We start from the raw sequence: 17,917 nt of genomic DNA, 5'->3' as shown, positions 1-17,917 counted from the left end.
CCTTGTGTATTTGTGTGACTCTTGAGATTCAAGGTAAAGGACCTTTCATTTTGGGTAAAAGTCGCCCTGGCAGATCTGAGCTAGGCTAGCTAGCCTTTGGAGAGGCATACAGTTTTCATTTCCTCCATCCTACCAATTTACTAACTATCTGAGTTTCAGCCATTAAGAAATTTCAGAAGCTTGCTTTCTAGAAAGATGTTGCCTGGGAGAGGGCTGAGGGCAGAGTCGCCCGTCCCACCAACACAGGTTTTCCCCTAGACCTTGACATCGACCCGGAGTCAGTGACCTTTGGTTATTAAAACAGCTACTAATTTCCCACATGGAGCTTCCCTAACTTATAATCTACCAATGCATCTAGAATCCTGCCATGAGAAAAGGTACATGCCTTTCCGAAATCCAACCCAGTTGGTCCTCCAAATCTCCCTGAGTTGCCATTCTAGTAACCCTGCTGATGAAGGAAGTCAGGTTTATGTGATATTTTGCAGTCGACAGGAGATATGTTATGAATGCAAATGTAAACATCCTAAGTACGATTTTTTAAGGAGCAAGAGTTGCTTGCCAGGAAGAAATGGTATGTGTTTCAGTCGTGGTAGGGAGCTGAGTCTGTAAGAGAGAAGTGACCCAGAGAAGAAATGGGGACCTAAAGGGAATTTGAGTTAATGAAAAGCAGTGACTGAGGCAGCAGTCTTGGGGGAGGCAATAGTTCCAGTGATTTTGGGGGTCCTGGACTGCAAGAGTAGATCTTGGGCTAGAACCAAGATTTTCCCCTGGAAAACTGGCCACAAAGACCTTGATTCTTCTGGGTCTAGAAGCGGCAGGCAGGTTCTGAACACCCCACAGTGTTGGAGCCTCGTGCCTCTCCCAGTGATGTTCCCTCTGGAATTTCTCCTCCAATTGCCACCTGGTGAACATCCGCTCATCCTTCATTTCCACGGCAAGCCTTACATCTTCTAACTAGTCTTGCCTGCCACCGCTTTACCTCCAATTCCAGACTTTCCGGGTAGAATTCAGTACCTCTCCCCCTGTCACTCTGTATAGATGTTTGCATTTGCACAAAACCCATTTCACTGCGCACAGTTAAGAACACAGACTCTGAGGGGCACTTGGGTGGCTCAGTGGGTTAAGCCTCTGCCTTTGGCTTAGGTCATGATCTCAGGGTCCTGAGATCGAGCCCCACATCCGACTCTTTAAAGGCTCAGTGGGGAGCCTGCATCCCCCCTCTCTTTCTGCCTGCCTCTCTGCCTGTTTGTGATCTTTCTTTCTCTGTCAAATAAATAAATAAAATCTTAAAAAAACAAAAACAAAAACAAAAACACAGACCTTGATGTCCAGTGGAGTTAGGTTTCACCTCTGACTTTTCTTCTTGCTTCATCCTCTCTAAGTCCCAGTTCCTCATCTGTAAAGTTGGGGCAAGAATAAATATTTAATAGGACCGGCATCTTCATGGCCTCAGAAGATCACGAACACAAAACACTGGATTGGCTCTCTATGGCTACATAACAAATTATGCCAAATTTAGTGGCTTAAACCAACAATAGATGTTGTTTCACACACTTTCTGTGGGTCAGGAATTAGAGAATGGCTTAGCTGAGTGGGTCTGGCTTGTGGTTTTTCATGAGGTTGTGGTAATCTGAAGATTTGTCTGAAACTGGAGGCTCTACTTCCAAGATGGCTGACTCACACAGCTGTTGGCAGGTTTCCGTTCCTCACCAGTTATTGGTGAGAGGCCTCGGTTCTTCTCCATGTGGACCTCTCCAGAGGATTTCTTGAGTGTCTTCACTACATGGTGGCTGGATTTCCTGAAGGTGACTGAGCCAAGAGAAAGCAAGGCGGAAGCTGCTATGTCATTTTTGGCCTAGCCTCAGAAGTCACACACCACTTCCCCCACGAATTCTATCGGTTCCACATGTAAGCCTGAAGCAATGTAGAAGGAGACTATATGAGCACAGGAACACTGGGAGGCGAGGGTCATTGGGGACCATCTTGAAGTCTATTAGTCTTATGTTTATCAAAACATATCATAAGGTGGAAACAACCTATGTGTCCACTGACAGATGGATAAAGAAAATGGGACATATACAACAGAATATTATTCAGCTTTAAAAAAAAAAGGCAAATTCTGCCATTTGCAACAACATGGATCAAACTGGAAGACACACGTGCTAAACGAAATAAGCCAGACACAGAAAGGCAAATATCACATGATCTGAATTACACATAGAATCTAAGAAAAAGGGGGACGAAGAGTCAGCTGCATGGTAGGGAATAGAACGGTGGTTACCAGAGGCTGGAGGAGGGGGGTGCGGGAAAAGAGGAGATGTTGATCAAAGGGTATAAATTTTCAGTTACAGGATGACTAAGTTCTAGAAACCTGATGTACAGCATGGTGACTGTAGTTAATAATAATGTATTATAATTTGAAATTTGCTAAGAGAGTAAAGTGTCACTACGTACAGAAAGTGGTAACTAGGAGCGCCTGAGTGGCTCAGTCGGTTAAGCGTCTGACTCTTGGTTTCCGTTCAGGGCATGATCTCAGGGTCATGAGATGGAGCCCTGAGTTTGACTCTGGGCTCAGCATGGAGTCTGCTTGTCTCTGGCCCTTACCCATACTCATGCTCTCTCTCCCTCTCTCAAATAAATAAAATCTTAAAAAAAAAAAAAGGTAACAAGGGAGGTGATGGTTATATAAACTAATTTATGATTATCACTTCACAATGTGTACATATGTCAAAACATTACACTGTATACTTTAAATATACTCAATTTTTGTTTGTCAAAAATAAATAACAAACATTTTAAAGGGATATCAGAAGGGTTCAATAAATAGTAGCTGCTACTATTATTAACTCACACTCTGTATTCTCTACTAGAAAGTTAAGCCTTTGGGGACAGTGACCATGTCTGGGCTATTTGTATCCCAAGTACTTAGAGCAGCATATTGGTAGGCACATACTAAGTGTTGTTGGAGAATACTCGAATAAATTCTTGGAGAAGGTTTGTTGAGTGGCAAGTTCAGATTGATTAGAGAGAGTCCACACCCAGATGTTAAGTAGAATTTTGTAACTCAGTCATGTATCTGGAATTACCAACCTATATAGAATCAATAACATGGTTCCATAATTTGCTGCCTGAGTACCAAAGACCATTTGGTACTTAAAAGACAGGCAGGATGGGTGACGTTCTTATGACTCCCTTTGGAAACAGGGCCCTGAGCAGGAATTTGGTGTGGAGCAATGGTTCCAACCCAATGATTTAAAGAGTGAACGTACTGTTGTTTAATTCCCCAGCCTGAGGCAGACATGGGAAACTCTTGTTATCATACTCAAATTCCTATCTTGATGACTTCTCTGTCCTTCTCCCAGACATAATAATCTCCCTTTCTGGGAGACTCTGATGCACATTTCTTAGAGTTAATTAAAAGCTGCATAAAGAGTTTCATGTCAGAGACCCATCCGGCTACCCCTGCCCTCTGGAGCAGGAGAGGATCTGAGTCTGCAAGGTAATGGATATTCCTGGCCATATTGAGTTTCCAGACATCTAGCTCAAATTGTAAACCTTACCTCCACTGCCTGGGCTTGAAAGTTCCCTGGATGTCTTTTTCCCACAGACAGAGCCCTTGGTCCCTGCCTGTGCTATGCTTATTTGCTCCTTTTCTGACAAGAAGCCCCTCCCATGGGACTGACCCTCAGGAGCTTGAAGACAATGACCTCTGAATGAGCAGGTGTCCTCTCAGAGATTTCCCATGTAGATCACATTCCAACTTGCCAGAGTTCCCATTTCTCCCCAGTTCCTTGAACTCTCAAACAAATGGCTTTGCTTGGCTCTTTCCCCCTTTCTTAGGGATAAGGAAAGTGTGGCAAGAAGAGGGAAAATCCTTTTCTATTAGAGTGGAAAGAACTTGGTTGCATTGATCAATATTTTGCCCCTGGGTAATATTAAGAAAGATCAAGACATGAAAATTGTAGATGGGAAGCACCATGGGAGACAGATGGTATATGAATTGCATCTCAACCAAATCAGGTCACCATATAGGACTTTCAAAGGAAATTGAAAATACTTATTGATTGAAATAAAAAATACCATACTTGAGTCTGGTATTACATATTAAGAACCATTGTAATCCAAGGCAACTGGACTCTGGTATGACCCCCATCTTGAGTGAGATTCTTTTACAGTATTTATTTCACTTTCCATTAGGGTTTAACCAGAAAGAACATTTTTGGTAGAGACAGCATGGAGAAATATGGCCAGTTGGAGACTTGTGTGTCTGAGGAATTTTTTGAGTATAGGATCAAGGCAATGTGACTCTCTTGGTTTTTAAATTCTCCCTCTGCGTAGCTGTGGAAAAAATTGTGTCATTCCGGGTAGAAAACCCAGCCAAAATATTCCCTTGGAGATAAAAACACAAAATAAGAGTTTTAAGAAACACTTGGGAGGAGTCAGAAGAATGTTAATGAGACAGTTAATGAAGTTATACGAAGAAGTTGAAAATAAAATAAATTCTTATGAGCAGTTGATATGTTTAAAAAAAAAAAAAAGAAAGAAAATACTGAGCTTTCAGAAGGGAAGCAGGGAATGGGGCAGGAAGAATTCAATAAGGAGACAATGTGGAAACCAAACTGAGGAAGCAGGACTTTTAACCAGTGATTATTAGAAAAATAACAACAACAGTTATTGATTTTTTTTTAAAGATTTATTTATTTGACAGACAGAGATCACAAGTAGGCAGAGAGGCAGGCAGAGAGAGAGGAGGAAGCAGGCTCCCCATTGAGCAGAGAGCTTGATGCTGGGGCTCAATCCCAGCACCCTGGGATCATGACCTGAGCCAAAGGCAGGTGCTTTAACCCACTGAGCCACCCAGGCACCCCAACACTTACTGATTCTTTTGAGGAACAAATGACGGCTCTAGGCAGAGCAACACAAAACAGTCAGTCTTGGGAAGACCGTACCATTTGGACAGGCTGTGAGTTTTATGGATAGTATCTCTTATTTCCAGTGTGGTTAAGAACATTCTTCTTTGGATCATTACATTTGGTCGACAATCATTTATTGGGCCATGTTGTTTGGCGAAGCAATAAATATATTTTTAAAATCCTTATAACACTTCTATGATTGAGTATAACTATTACCGTCATTTTACAGAGGAGGAAGCTAAGGTCCAAAGAAATCACGGACTTGCTGCATGTCAAAGTTAGGAAACAGTAAGACAAGGATTTAAGCCTAAAAGGTCCTGTAAACCACGACTACGCGAAACTGCCCCTTGAGAAGTAGCTGAGTAACCAAAATGCAAGGCAGCAAGTGGAAAGCACTCCATGTGTGATCCAAACAAGCTACAGGGAAGGTCTAACCTCTGGCAAGGGCAGGGGATGGTGGGAAGTTTTCCCTGGAGGGGTAGCATTTGAGTTGGCTCTCAAAATGTTGGCCAGCTTTCCACACATGGGTATAAAGGAAAGCATCTTTAAGATGAAAGAGATAGCATGAACTTGCACTCTGAACTGGGAAAATGAAAGGTTTGCTTGCAGAATTTTATAGTTCCAGTTTGTTGGGGGAGTGGTTTTCCAAGGTGGCAGCTGATGAGCTGGAGTGGTTTGTAGTCGAGGAGCAGGGGTTCTCCTACTGTCACGGGCACACAGGCAGCCTATGGGTCTGGTTAAATGCAGCGTCTGCTTTAACAGTCTGTGCTGCTGGCCCCCAGGATGCCAAGGTGGCTGGCTTTGACCGCACCCAGCATCTGGGCTCTTGAGGGCCTTGCTTTCCTGGCTCCGTGGTTGTGGACTTTATTGGGTAAAGCCATGACCGCACAGACAGATTCTAAGCAGGGAAAGAAAGCTTTAGAAAGATGTTTGGTGGGACTGCAGAATACTCTGGGCTCTGCTTCCTTTTGCCCCTAACTTGTAACCCTCAAAATGCACAACAGCGATTCAGTCAGGGCTCAGGCAGGAAAACAGAAACCACCCTAGCTAGTTTAATGGAGGGAATTTCACTCTGGCTTTCGATTATAGAACTGGTTTGCTGAGGCTGCCTGGAGCTGTTCCCTGCCCTCCTTGAGGACTGGCCCGAAGCAAAAATCTGTCCTATTCTCTATGGCTTCAAAAAGGAGATGAGATGTCAGTTTGGTCTTGGGCGGTCCTGTGGGCCCATTCAGGGAGAGGCTGGGCCTCATCACCCACTATATTCTGCATCACTTTTCCACAATCGGCAGATTTGCTCAGGGAATGAGAAATGCTGCTAATATCAGCCTGACAAAAACATCAGGAAATTAAATCTGTGGCTTTAAAAAAAATCCCACACTGCTTTCTGGCGCTGCTCAGTCTCCCAACAGGGAGCTCTCCCTCTGCCTGGGGGCCTCCTTCCGGCCTCCTCCCCTCCCTAGCTGGTCCTCCCACCTCTGGTTCCCCTCCCCCAGCCTCCCCTCCTTCCTTTCCTTCCTTCTTTCTCATCCCACAGGACCTCTAGCCTCCTTCTTTCTTCTCACTGAGCTCCTCCTTTGTGGCTTCAGCCTGCCCTTCCTGTCTCCAGGCCTCCAGCTTTTCCTCAGCTCCACGGAAGCATCTGTCTGTCTCCTTTTCACTTCCCATCAGGGAATCCGAAATGCTGAATAGGCCCTTCAGACCCGGCCCTGAAGGGGACTTGGCTGGAGCACTGGGGAGGCGGGGAGGGGTGCCGGGAACCTGCCAGGGCCATACAGAAGCCCATTGATAGGCAGCCCCTCCACACAGACAATCCAGCCCAGCCTCCATGGCTCCGGGCACAGAAAGGTGTCCCTTGAGGTGGTGGCCAACATCCCGGACATCATGAATGACCTCAGTGTCTCTGGCTGGTGGGGGACGAACTTCCCTCCATATCCTCCAAATCCTTCAGGCCTATCAGCCCCACCATCGGTGAGAATGTATTTGTCTTGAAAATAATTTGTCAGTACATCTCCATCAGCAGTGCTGATTTCATTAATTGGAAGAATTAGCTCTTTGTGGCCAATGGAAGAATATGGAGCCAAAACACACGAAACACTTTTCCCCAGTGACCCAGAGACCCCTGGACGAACTCCTGGGTGCCATGAAAATGGATCATTTTGCAGAAAGAATATCATTGGTTGTTTATTTAACATCACTCTCCACCCCCCCACCTCCTACCCCCACAAAGACCTCCGAATCACTCTCACATCTGGTTGCTTTTTTTCCTTTACTTTTTTGTGCAAAGCCAGGGCAGGGAGGAAACTTCATCAGTCTGAAAACATCCAGCAGCAAAGTGTAAATTAAATGTGCAGAGAGGCCAGGGGTGGGGGGAGTCTTACATCCTGGGGGTGGAGGAGTAAAGAGATTGTGTCCTTGTTCCCACTCAGTATGGACAGGACTGTTTCTGGACCCGGTGTCTGCACCAGGATCTGTGTGACCTTGGGCAAGACATTTAACTTCTCTGAGCCTCCGCTTCCTTACTGGTAAGATGGGGGAAATAAACACATACTCCTAGGGCTGTTGAGGGTTAAAGGACATAATAGACACAGAATATATGGCACACAGTAGATGCTTGATTAATGGTTGCTACTATTATTGTTGCCTGAATAAAAATCAGGGCAGAATCCTGATGGTTCCCATATCTCAGAGAGCCACCATTGCTGGTCCCATTCAGGGAGACAGATGGGCAAAAATATATCCAATGAGGGGAGACAGATGGACAAAAAGGGATGATCAAGGGTGTGGGATGGAATGACAGGTCGATAGAGTGATGGACAGATGGACCATCTCATGGGAGAAGCAGATTTATGGCAACCCAAAGGAGACACTGAGAGACGGTTGTCCTGTGGGAAGGACAGATGGATGAGAGTCCAATGGGGGAGACAGAGATGACAGGCCACAGTGGAAGACAGATGGATGGCAATTTCATAGTGGAGTGGGGGATGGGGTGGGCAACCCTGTGACTGGGGAGAACAGATGGACACATGCAGCCAATGGGCCCCAGGCTTCCTGTTTAGTCTCTATTCCCCAGGCCTAGACATCCCTGAATTCACAAGAACCCCAGGGGCTCCGTGGGCATTCGACAGGGGCGTGTCACATGACCTGAGAAGACTCTAAGCACTAGGGTCGGCCTGGCCTCTGCTCCTCCCCACTCCCACAGCCCCTCCCTGGGTGGCCCCACAGATAAAGGCTCAGGCATGATGAGAAGGAGGAGGAGGAGAAGGACGAGGAGGAGGGAGAAAACATTTTGGAAGAAAAGGGAAGTGAAAACTGGCTAAAACTTTTATTTATTTAAAATAAAGATTGTTATGCTTGACTGTAAACATGCTGGCCCACCCCTCCCTCCCTCCCGCTTCTCATGGCAGAGGGCTCAGACCACACAGCAAGCTGGGGACAGGAGGCAGGGGAGGCCACGGAGAGGGGTGGGACTAGGGTGGCTCAGGTGTTGGGCGGGGAGAGGGACCTAGGAACTCAGCGCTCTGCTGAGCCCGGCTGGGCTGGGCTGGACCTAGACCCCCTGACCCCCAGCTCTGAATCCTTCAGTATCTAAACCCGCGATCGTCCCTAAGGCCTCAACGTCACACGCACGCGCACGCGCAGTCAACGTAGGGACGAGAATGGCGCAGGCCGGACTCGAGGGTACTTGCGTTTCTGTTTTTCTCCTTTTGGGAGACAGGCAGCTGGCCCATAGAAGGTGGGCAGAACTCCAGCTGTGAGTGACATTTTCTATTTGAACTAAAAAACCTTATCTGCTTTTGTCCTCTTTCTTTCTTTCTGGTTCCACCTGAATTCCTTCCATTTTTTCAGTGCCCGGGCCGTTTTGGGTGGCTTGTCAGAACCTATGAGCTCCCCACAGAAGGGAGACAGGTGTGGACGGGGAAGGATCTGGACCAGAAACAGGTCTGGGGACCCTGCGTTGCAGGTCTTTTGTGAAGAGGTTGCTGTGGCCATCCTTGGTGGCCCAACCAGACAGCGAAGGACTGTGGTATGCACGGTCGGAAGCGAATAGGCAGGAAATGTTTGTGATAAGAGGCTTCCCCTCTTGCATGTTCCCCTTAAATCCAGACCCAGCTGTGGGATAAGGGCAGGGAGCTGTCAGACCCGGCGGCTGCAAGATCCAGCCGTTGGGACTGCTGGAGGAAGGGGCTACATTTGCTGGGGGCCTTCAGGGCCCCCCAAAAGGCAGCACTGGGAGATAAAAATGATCCTGGGAACCCAGCCAGGGCTGCCTTCTTTTGGGATTAGGAAGTTCAATCATACTTCTTAAGGCCAAATAAATCCCTTAAGAGAAAGAAAAGAAAAATGCCCAGGGCTTTTTAAACGCAAGTTGCCCAGAGGGCAGAGCAGGTCTAACTCCTGGCCCCAGGACATCTCCTGCTCTGGGTTGGTCCCACCTGGAGCCATTCATTAATATTAATCAATAAAAATGGAAAATGGAAGAGTGCATCCACAAGGATCAAGCTAGAGGCTCTGAGAGGTAGTCCTCTGCTGGGGATGGAGTCTCAGGAATGTGTCATGCAGCTGTTTCCAAACATGTTGCTCCTGGGACCCCAACTGTCTTCTCTTTGTTCAAGGACCCCATAACTTCGTCATCTGTGGTTGACTTGGACAGCTCACAAAAGAGCTGGAAGGGCTGCAAAGGAGCACCCCATGGGTGGGGGTGAAGCTTTCGGCCTCCTGCTATTGCACCAGTGCCCCTTCTTAAGGATTAGCTTCTATCTGTCCCTGGGGGTTGCACTGTAAATGCCTGTGTAATGCTAATTTGTGGTTGGCAGGAGATTGATTGGGAAGAAGCTGAACAATGGCAGGAGGAGGCTGAGCTCCCTCCAACTTCTGGAGTCTTGGTGTGTGTGCGTGCGTGCGTGTGTGTGTGTGTGTGTGTGTGTCTATCTTCTAGAAGGAATGTAGCAACAGGGACACAGAAAGGATAATTGAACGAGAGAATGGGGATGAAGTCACTGACAGTTGGAGTAGAGTCTGGGCAGCACCCATTCAGGGAGATTTTTTTTTGAAATAAGTGACATCCCATCACTTTTGCTGTATTCTGTTCGTTAGAAGCAAGTCACCAGGTCCAGGCCACACTGAAGGGAAGGGATCACACAGGAGGCAAGAAATCAGTGAGAGTCATTTCAGAAGCTGCCTGGGACCCAGGGCCTGGTACATAGTAAGTGCTCAGGAAAAGATGTTGGTACTGGGTCCAGTGACACTCTCCTGTGAGGTGTGTTACTTTCCTTTTAGTGGCCCAACCTCTGTTCTCTCATCTTCATCCCTCTTGGAATGATTGGGTTTTCTCAGAGGACTTTTCCTCTGAGGTGCTGTGAGGTTTGTGACTCTGTCTCTGGGTGTGAGCTGGCAGACAGAGGATAGATGCTTTCTCACACGCACACTGTCTTCTACCAGCCTCTTTGTGACCGTGTGTGGTCTTGCATTGTGGTCAGTGTACAGATATTTTAATTTCCTGCTCACCTGCTCCGTGAGGATCTGATTTCTTCTTGTGTTTATTTTTTCCCCTCTGGCAGCTTGTGGACAGGTATTTTGATCTGACCATCTGGTAGCCATTCACCTTTATGATGGCTTGAGAAAGGAATTAATTTCACTTGTCTCTTGAGCCGTATCTGCCTCCTTTGACACAAGTTACCTTTATCACCTCTTAAAAATCTTACTGTGTTGGTCCTTCTGGTCCCCTAGGGAGCTCTTTAGATCCCCTAACTTTGTGCAACCGTGTCTCCTTCTTTGGTTTAGCTTCTTGTGCCTTTCTTTTTGTACCAAGGTTTTAAACATCCTAGATACACTTCTAAGGTGTACCTCTCTCCACATCCATGGCCCCCTGAGAGTGATGGATTCAGCTCGACTAAATCTGGCCAAGAGTTATCAGAGAACAATCAAGTGAAAGAGAGAATCTGACCCCTACCCCAATCCTGTCCCTTGACTGACTCCTGAGGCCTTTAGCTTAATTCTGGTGGATAATTTGGGCAGGGCAGAATATGGGAAGGTAGAGGAAATTCCTGAGCTAGAAAGAGGTGGGTGGAGCCTCTTCATTCCCTCCTGGCTTTGTATCCCCAACTGTCTCAGAGAGCCTGCAGTCTCCCTGGAGACCTCTAGAAGGTGGTGAAATCAAGGACTGGTATTCTACTTGACAGATGGGACACGAAGGGCTTCTGTTCAGGAGCCTCAGCTCAGCCTCTTACCATGTTCTGCTGTATTTTTGTTGGAAGGAGTGTTGGCAAGGCAGTGGTATACATTGGGCTCTCTGGCCATAGAATATTATAAACACTTATGACAAGTGTCATAATATGCCCTGTCTGAAAATGGTGCTGTGTGGAGGAGATGGCTAATATCCTAGTCAAAATGAGGCCAACAGCTGTCTTCTGGGATCTTAAAAAATCCTTCCAGCACTATTCACACACTAGTCTCTAATTGGTTAATAGACATGGTTGACATTTCTAGGACCTCTTGCCCTAGTGTAGTGGTCAAGGGTATGCACTCTGCCCAGATGGGCCTTGGTTTGAATCTTAGTTCCTTCACTTATTAGCTCTGTAACCTTAGCTAGCTTCTCTAAGTCTCAGTTTTGACCCCTGTAAAATGGGCATGTGATGGTTTCATTCTCATAGGGCTGATAATGAAAATTATACAAAGTAATAAATATAATAATATATGTAACAGAGTGCCTGGTGTATAGTAAGCTCTTTTCTCTTTTTCTTTTCCTTCCTTCTTTCTTTCTTTTTAAGATTTGTTTATTTGTCAGAGAAAGACAGCGAGAGAGGGAACACAAGCAGGGGGAGTGGGAGAGGGAGAAGCAGGCTTCCCATGGAGCAGGGAGCCTGATGTGGGGCTCGATCCCAGGACCCTGGGATCATGACCTGAGCCAAAATCAGACGCTTAACGAATGAGCCACCCAGGCACCCCCCTCCTCTTTTTTTCTTTTAAGATTTTATTTATTTGCGAGAAAGAGAGAATGAACGGGGGGGGGGGGAGGGAAGAGGGAGAGGGAGAAGCAGACTCCCTGCTGAGTAGGGAGCCTGAGGAAGGGCTCCGTCCAGAGTTCTGGGATTGTGACCTGAGCCAAAGACACACACTAACCAACTAAGCCACCCAGGTGGCCCACATAGTGAGCTCTCAAAGCCTTTTTTTAGTTTTATTATCTTGGTCCAGGACCTTCCAATGGTTGAAGCCTCCATTTTTGGAAGTTATCATGCCTGTTATACTGATAGAGACTGTCTCTGTCTGCCTACCTCCCTTCCATTGGGGGCATCTGATGACCCTTCCATCAATCTCCCTCCTGGATATTCTGTCTCTGGCATGTTGACCCCTTCTCCCCACATCCCCACTCCATGCTCCTCCTAGCGTGTGAATCAGTCTCTGAGTCCCGTCAGCTTGTCTGAGGCACTGAGGGACAGCCCAGCTGGGAGGTCTCCCTCCCTATCATTGATGACTGTGTTGTGAACCTCACTGAGGCGCTGAGGAGAAATGTAAAACGTTCAGACAAGTTGTTATTTGTCATCCCTCTCATCCTCCTCCCCAACCCCCCCCTCCGCCCCCCGTTAACGGAATTTAACTCACTCCCTGAAACACAGAATTTAGTCAAAACCCTTTTGTCCACAGACATAGAGTGGACTTTTCACTTGGAGCTGTGCTACTGCCCAGGAGGCCAGATGGGGTGTCTGTGGTGGGTTGGACCCCTCGGTGTGAGAGGAGGTGAGAAGGAAGGGACAGGCAAGTGTCAGTGTTGGCCTGAGGCTCCATGGTGATCCCAGGCTGTGTCCACAGCCACTTCAGGCCAGAAGCTTCCTCAGTTTCTCCAGGGCAGCCTGGCAAAGCAGTGTCCCAAGAACAGCTAGTCTTCCTCCTCTAGAAACTGGCACACTGGTTTCCATAGCAGCAGGACTCCCCCACTCTGTCCTCTCTGAACCCCACCTCAGAAGCTTTTTGGCATGGATATCAAGGCTCAGAATGAGAGGATGAATCATCTGCATACTTTACCCAAGGGAACTGGGCTTTCTAAGCCCAAAGCTCTCATGGGATGTAAATAGTGAAGCTGGAGGCTAGGATGTCAGGGTGTTAGGGAGGTTGGCTATGCTTGCAAAGCAGGAATGCTGAGTCAGTTGATGGAGGCAGATTTTGATGAGTGTTGTGAATTACTGGTTTGGCGTGAAACACGAAATGGCTTTGTACCAAACCGTTGGCAAGGAGAAAAGGGCTGATACGGGCAGAGACCCCCACTGGCTTAGGTAGAGTGACAGTGTCTGTGAGCTTCTTCTCAGAGACCTGGAGAGCCTGCAGAGTCTTACAAAATCCTCCCGAGGAGGGAGCAACTCAGAAGCTGTCCCATACAGAAGGAGGAGGCTCATTTTTCTGTCTCAGTGACCTGTGGATAAAGTCTATTTCTCAGGACAATAGAAGTGAGGGGTCTGAGAGTGAGAGGTGATTTTCAGGTTGGTGGGGGAGGGGTACATAATTAATTGGGGTGAAGAAAATTTTCTTTTCTGATTATTCTAGAAGAGGACAAAGCTGGCTGGTTGGTGGATGATAGCTGCCCTTGTAACGGAGGCTGGCTGTTGAAGGAGGAGACCCGTGCTTGGGAGTTCTGCAAGCTGATTCGTTACTGGGTAAGAAATTTACTTTGGGAAGCTGATCATTGATATGGGTCTTGTTTTTACCTGAGTTATTTCCCTGTCTTTAGGCATTTATAACAAAGAGGAGGAGAAGGATAAACAGATCTCTGCAGTTTTTATACTGGAAAATCGTGTTAATCTCTTTGTGATTTAAGCAGGTGGATGAGAGATTCCCGATTTCCATAATTATCTGTGCCTGGAGGTTTATACAGGGAAGGATCATTCAGGGTAGACTTGAAACGTGGTACACATGAGTGGAGATTTTACTCCAGTGGCCATGGAAAGAACTTCCTTCTGACAGCTGGAGACAGCCTTCTGTGTGGGTGGGTGGGGACATAATCCCTTTTATCCTGGCTTTGGTTTGCTTAATTACCTCTTTAGCAGTGCTGTTCATGGCTGCGACAGGTGTCAGGCTGTGTAAGGCAGATGTTGAGAACTGGCCAATATCTTCGGTCATTTCTGACCTGTACGGCTGAACCTTCAATACCATGAGGTCTTAGTCACCATTGTAGTCCCTTGTCCTGGGGATGAGAGAGAGGGTATTGTGTTTCTTTCTGGTAGAAGTCCAGCAACCAGTCTGGAAGAACAGCCTCTCCTTCCATATCCCCAAAAGAAGCTACAGTGGAAGAATTGGGGTGATATGATGTGCAAAGGAGATGGAGACCAAGGGGATTTGTCCTTGCCTTTGAAAATTGTCCTAGACATTTGCAAGTCACGGGAAGTTAGTAGAGGAAAAACAGCTGGGTTCTTTTCATCACTTTGGCCCGCATATTATCTTGAGATAGCGTGCGCTACACTACACTTTGAGAGAGTGTAGAAATATGGGAAGTGCATGATAGTGGGAGTCAGGACCTTGGCGTTTTAGACTGCTCCTGACCAGTGGTGGGAGCCTGGGGAAGTTGTTTTGGCTCTTGGGGTCTCCCCAGTTTTCTCCCCTGTTGATGGGGGTTGGGAAAGTGGGTGGACAGGGATGAGGGGGTTTCTATTCTATGACTCACTGGGCCCGCAGCATGACCGTGTCTTACACACCCGGCCAGCGATGTTGATTGCTCTCTGCAGGGCTCTGCTCCCCCTCCCCCGCCTCCCCAGCGGGTTATCATGCTGACTCGACTAACATAACCCCTATCTGGACGCCGTCCAAGCGCCAGATGTGCCCCTGATTAGTGTCGGTCTAGGGAATGTTTCCATGACTGAAAGGTCAGTGTCAGCTGAAAGTGCCCAGTGTGGGTGTCTGCCCCCCACCCATGTCCACTGGGAGAGCTGAAACTTGCATTATCTCACTGGCCAAGGATGGGGCGGCATGGGGGGCTGGGAGCTGGCCAAGTGCAGGAGGGCCTTGTTTTACTTGCCTTCCTCCTTTGCTCTCCCCTGAAGGACAGAGTGTGATTTTCCATTTGGAAGAGACTCCAAGGGTGTGCAAAGAGGGAAGTCCTGCTGGTGTGTAACTGAAAACACTTTGTTCTCCTTTAGATCGCCAATGTGCTCATGTCTCTTTTGATTTTCTTGTGGCGGCTGTCACCTCCACTATGGAAAGAAAAATGAACGATAATGTTGTGATGGGTTGGGCTGCCATGTTTTACCCTATTTACAGGTCATTTTAAGTACTGCTTCTACACTTCAGACGGGCTTTCATGTTTAATTTCACTTGTGTAGGGCTATGCGAGGCTTTCCTCTAGGTAGCAATGAAAATTAAACACAATTGAGTTTGATGTGTACCTTATTGATTCCAGACCCATTTCAGTAGACTGTGACACTTCGGCGACCTGCAAATTCTACACATTAGAGTTCATATTTTACACAAACGCCGGATCCCCAAGCCATGGGCTTGCATTCCTCCCAGCAGCATCCAGCTCCCAGCAGAAGACATAGACCCTGTCAGAGGACGAAAGCTCCTAATGAAGATGCATTACAGATGCTATTTATGGTTAGCCCCCTAGGAAAACAAAAATGATTCATGAATAATTTCGTGGAAGTCACACCAAAAAGAGAGTAATAATTTTCTCAAGTCCACGTTGTCCTTTGGTTCTCTGTGGGCCACTTCCAGTCCCACAAGTCACCACGGCTTCACTTCAAAAGCATGAAGTGGGACAGGGGTAGAGGCCGTGTGTTAACCTGGCCTGGGAACTACCACGTAATGAAAACCGCTCAGCACCCATGATTGATTATGTCCGGTCAAAGCAGAGCTGCTCTTCTTCGTGTGTTACTGGAAGGCTGAAGTGTACTCTTCGGCGGGCGGCCCAGGGTTCTTCTGGCAGAGGCATCATGATAGAAGACCCCCTCCCTGAGCAAAGGGAAGGATTGGTGACAGAGCAAGGCGGGTGGGCGGGTTCTGGCCAGTCATTGGTTTCAAGGTCCTGTGTCAATCATTTCTCTTTTGCCATGGAGCTGGGAATTCAAGGTTTTCTTAGGCTTAAGTGGGAGAAAGGGAATTTTTACTAGAGGGTATGGCCTTCTGAGGCAAAGGAAGAAAGGATCTTCTGCCAGCTAGGGCAGGGAACAGAGGTGAGTCAGAACAGCTTGCAGAGCGTGGTATTCCCCTCTGTGGGTCACAGGGCCACTTGTAAAATGATGTCTAGATGTTGGTCCCCATCCAAGGTTCTCAACCTTGGCTGTACATCAGAATCACCTGCGAGGGTTTTACAATCCCAGTGTCGGGGGCCCAGCTCATATAGCAATTACATCAGAATCACAGGGGTGGGACTCGGGCCGAGGTAATTGACAAGGTGGCCCAGATGATTCCAAGGGACATCTAGCCTCAATGATCATACATCTAGGACTTTGTGAATCAAAGTACCACCTGGGGACCAGCATGATGGTGTCACCCTGGGACTTGTTAGACATGCAGAGTCTCAGGTCCCACCCCAGACCTACTGAGTCAGCATCTGCGTTTTAGCATGGTCTTTGGGAGATCTGAAGTCTATTAAAGTATGAGGAGCTGTGATTCTCAAACTTTGCTGCACGTTAAAATCACCTAGGGAGCTTTTAAAAAACCCCAGTGCCCAGGCTGCCCTCCCACCCCAACTCGTACCAATTAAATCAGAATTTCTGAGGGTGGGTTGCAAGCATCGGTAGCTTTTTATTGGTTCTCAGGTGATTTCTGATGTGCATGGGTTCTCAACCCTGGCTGCATATTAGAATCATCTGGGGAGCTTTTAAAGCTCCAGATACTTGAGCCCTATTTTCAGAAATTTTGATTTAATTGGTCTGGGGGAGGCTGTAAAAAACTTCCTAGGTGATTTTAATATGCAGCCAACCAGAGCCTCTGTTCCAGAATGTTCTGCCATCTTCACCGAAGGGCCAGTCAGGTCAAAAAACCTTTGCTGCAAGTCAGTGGATTCAAGAAGAGTTGAAGGGAAAGAGCGACCAGACCATGTCTGGACTTACCTGATCTCAGGGCTTTGATATTCGATCTCCTTACGTGTGACAATGACTATGCTTTTTTATGAGTTCAAATATTTGTATGTTTTACTTCTATTTTTTTACCTTTACTTTTCTAATAAAGTTTAGAAAGTTTTAGAAAGTTTTCTAATAAAGTTTTGAAAAATTCAACTTGCATTCAGCCAAACGAAGGGGCCAAAGCATTGGTCTGCATCTGGGCCGCAGGAGCTAGGAGCTCAGCAAGGAGCTGAGGAATCAGGTGGGATGGTGGCAAGAGAGGTTGAGATGGAGACCTCAGGACGGCCAGGGCCCAGCTGAAGAGTGAGGGAATGCCACTGGGGACAAGAAAGAGTTGAGATAATTGGGGCTTCTTGTCCCTTTGGCCCTATGGTACCCCCTCTCCACTTCCACCATGACTATGGAGTCAGACAGTTCTAGAGTAGGCTTGCCAGAGTTAGCAAATAAAAAAGGGGTGCCCAGCTAAACTTGAATTTCAGATTAGCAATGAATTATTTTTGAACATAAGTATGTCCCTGGCACTTTGAAAAAGACTTATACTCAAAAATGATCTGTTGCTTACCTGAAAACCAATTTTAATTGGGTATTGTGAATTTTGTCTGACAATCCTACTTGATCGGCAACCCTAAATTCTCATGTTGGAAAATCTGCCCTCGTGAATGGCAGGTTTTCCTCTAGGCCTGGAGGGGTCTTGCCTTCTGAGATGAGGTCCACGTTTGTGTGTTTGAGCCCTGTCCCTAGGAGGTCCACCCTCCCGGGATCTACAGGGCTTGATGCCCCAAAGCTAGCACTGGCGAGGATATGTGGGGATGACCTGTTCTGGGGATAGTACCCTCGGACTTCACTTCTCCAGACCGCTTCTCTGCAATTTTTGCTGTTGAGGTGGTTCCTGGGAGGCCCTCAGAGGTACCCCTCTTCTCCCAGTCACTTGACCTCCCCAAGTGAGGCTACCCACGC

General features: G+C 47.2%; 1 long non-coding RNA gene across 2 annotated transcripts; it reads left to right on the top strand.

Annotated features, from left to right (window-relative positions):
- Nucleotides 1-8,575: 8,575 nt before the first annotated feature.
- Nucleotides 8,576-17,109, top strand: LOC132022287 (uncharacterized). 2 transcript variants are annotated; one of them, XR_009405576.1, is made up of 3 exons: nucleotides 8,576-8,664; nucleotides 13,449-13,558; nucleotides 15,295-17,109. It is a non-coding gene; the product is annotated as an uncharacterized LOC132022287 (long non-coding RNA). The 2 variants fall into 2 exon arrangements; XR_009405577.1 differs by lacking the exon at nucleotides 8,576-8,664 and adding an exon at nucleotides 12,996-13,351.
- The last annotated feature ends 808 nt before the right edge of the window (nucleotides 17,110-17,917 follow it).

The sequence above is a fragment of the Mustela nigripes genome, chromosome 7, assembly GCF_022355385.1.
Source record: "Mustela nigripes isolate SB6536 chromosome 7, MUSNIG.SB6536, whole genome shotgun sequence".
NCBI classification, from domain to species: Eukaryota; Metazoa; Chordata; class Mammalia; order Carnivora; family Mustelidae; genus Mustela; species Mustela nigripes.
The sequence above is the reverse complement of the archived record's forward strand: the minus strand, read 5'-3'. Positions and strand labels throughout refer to the sequence as shown.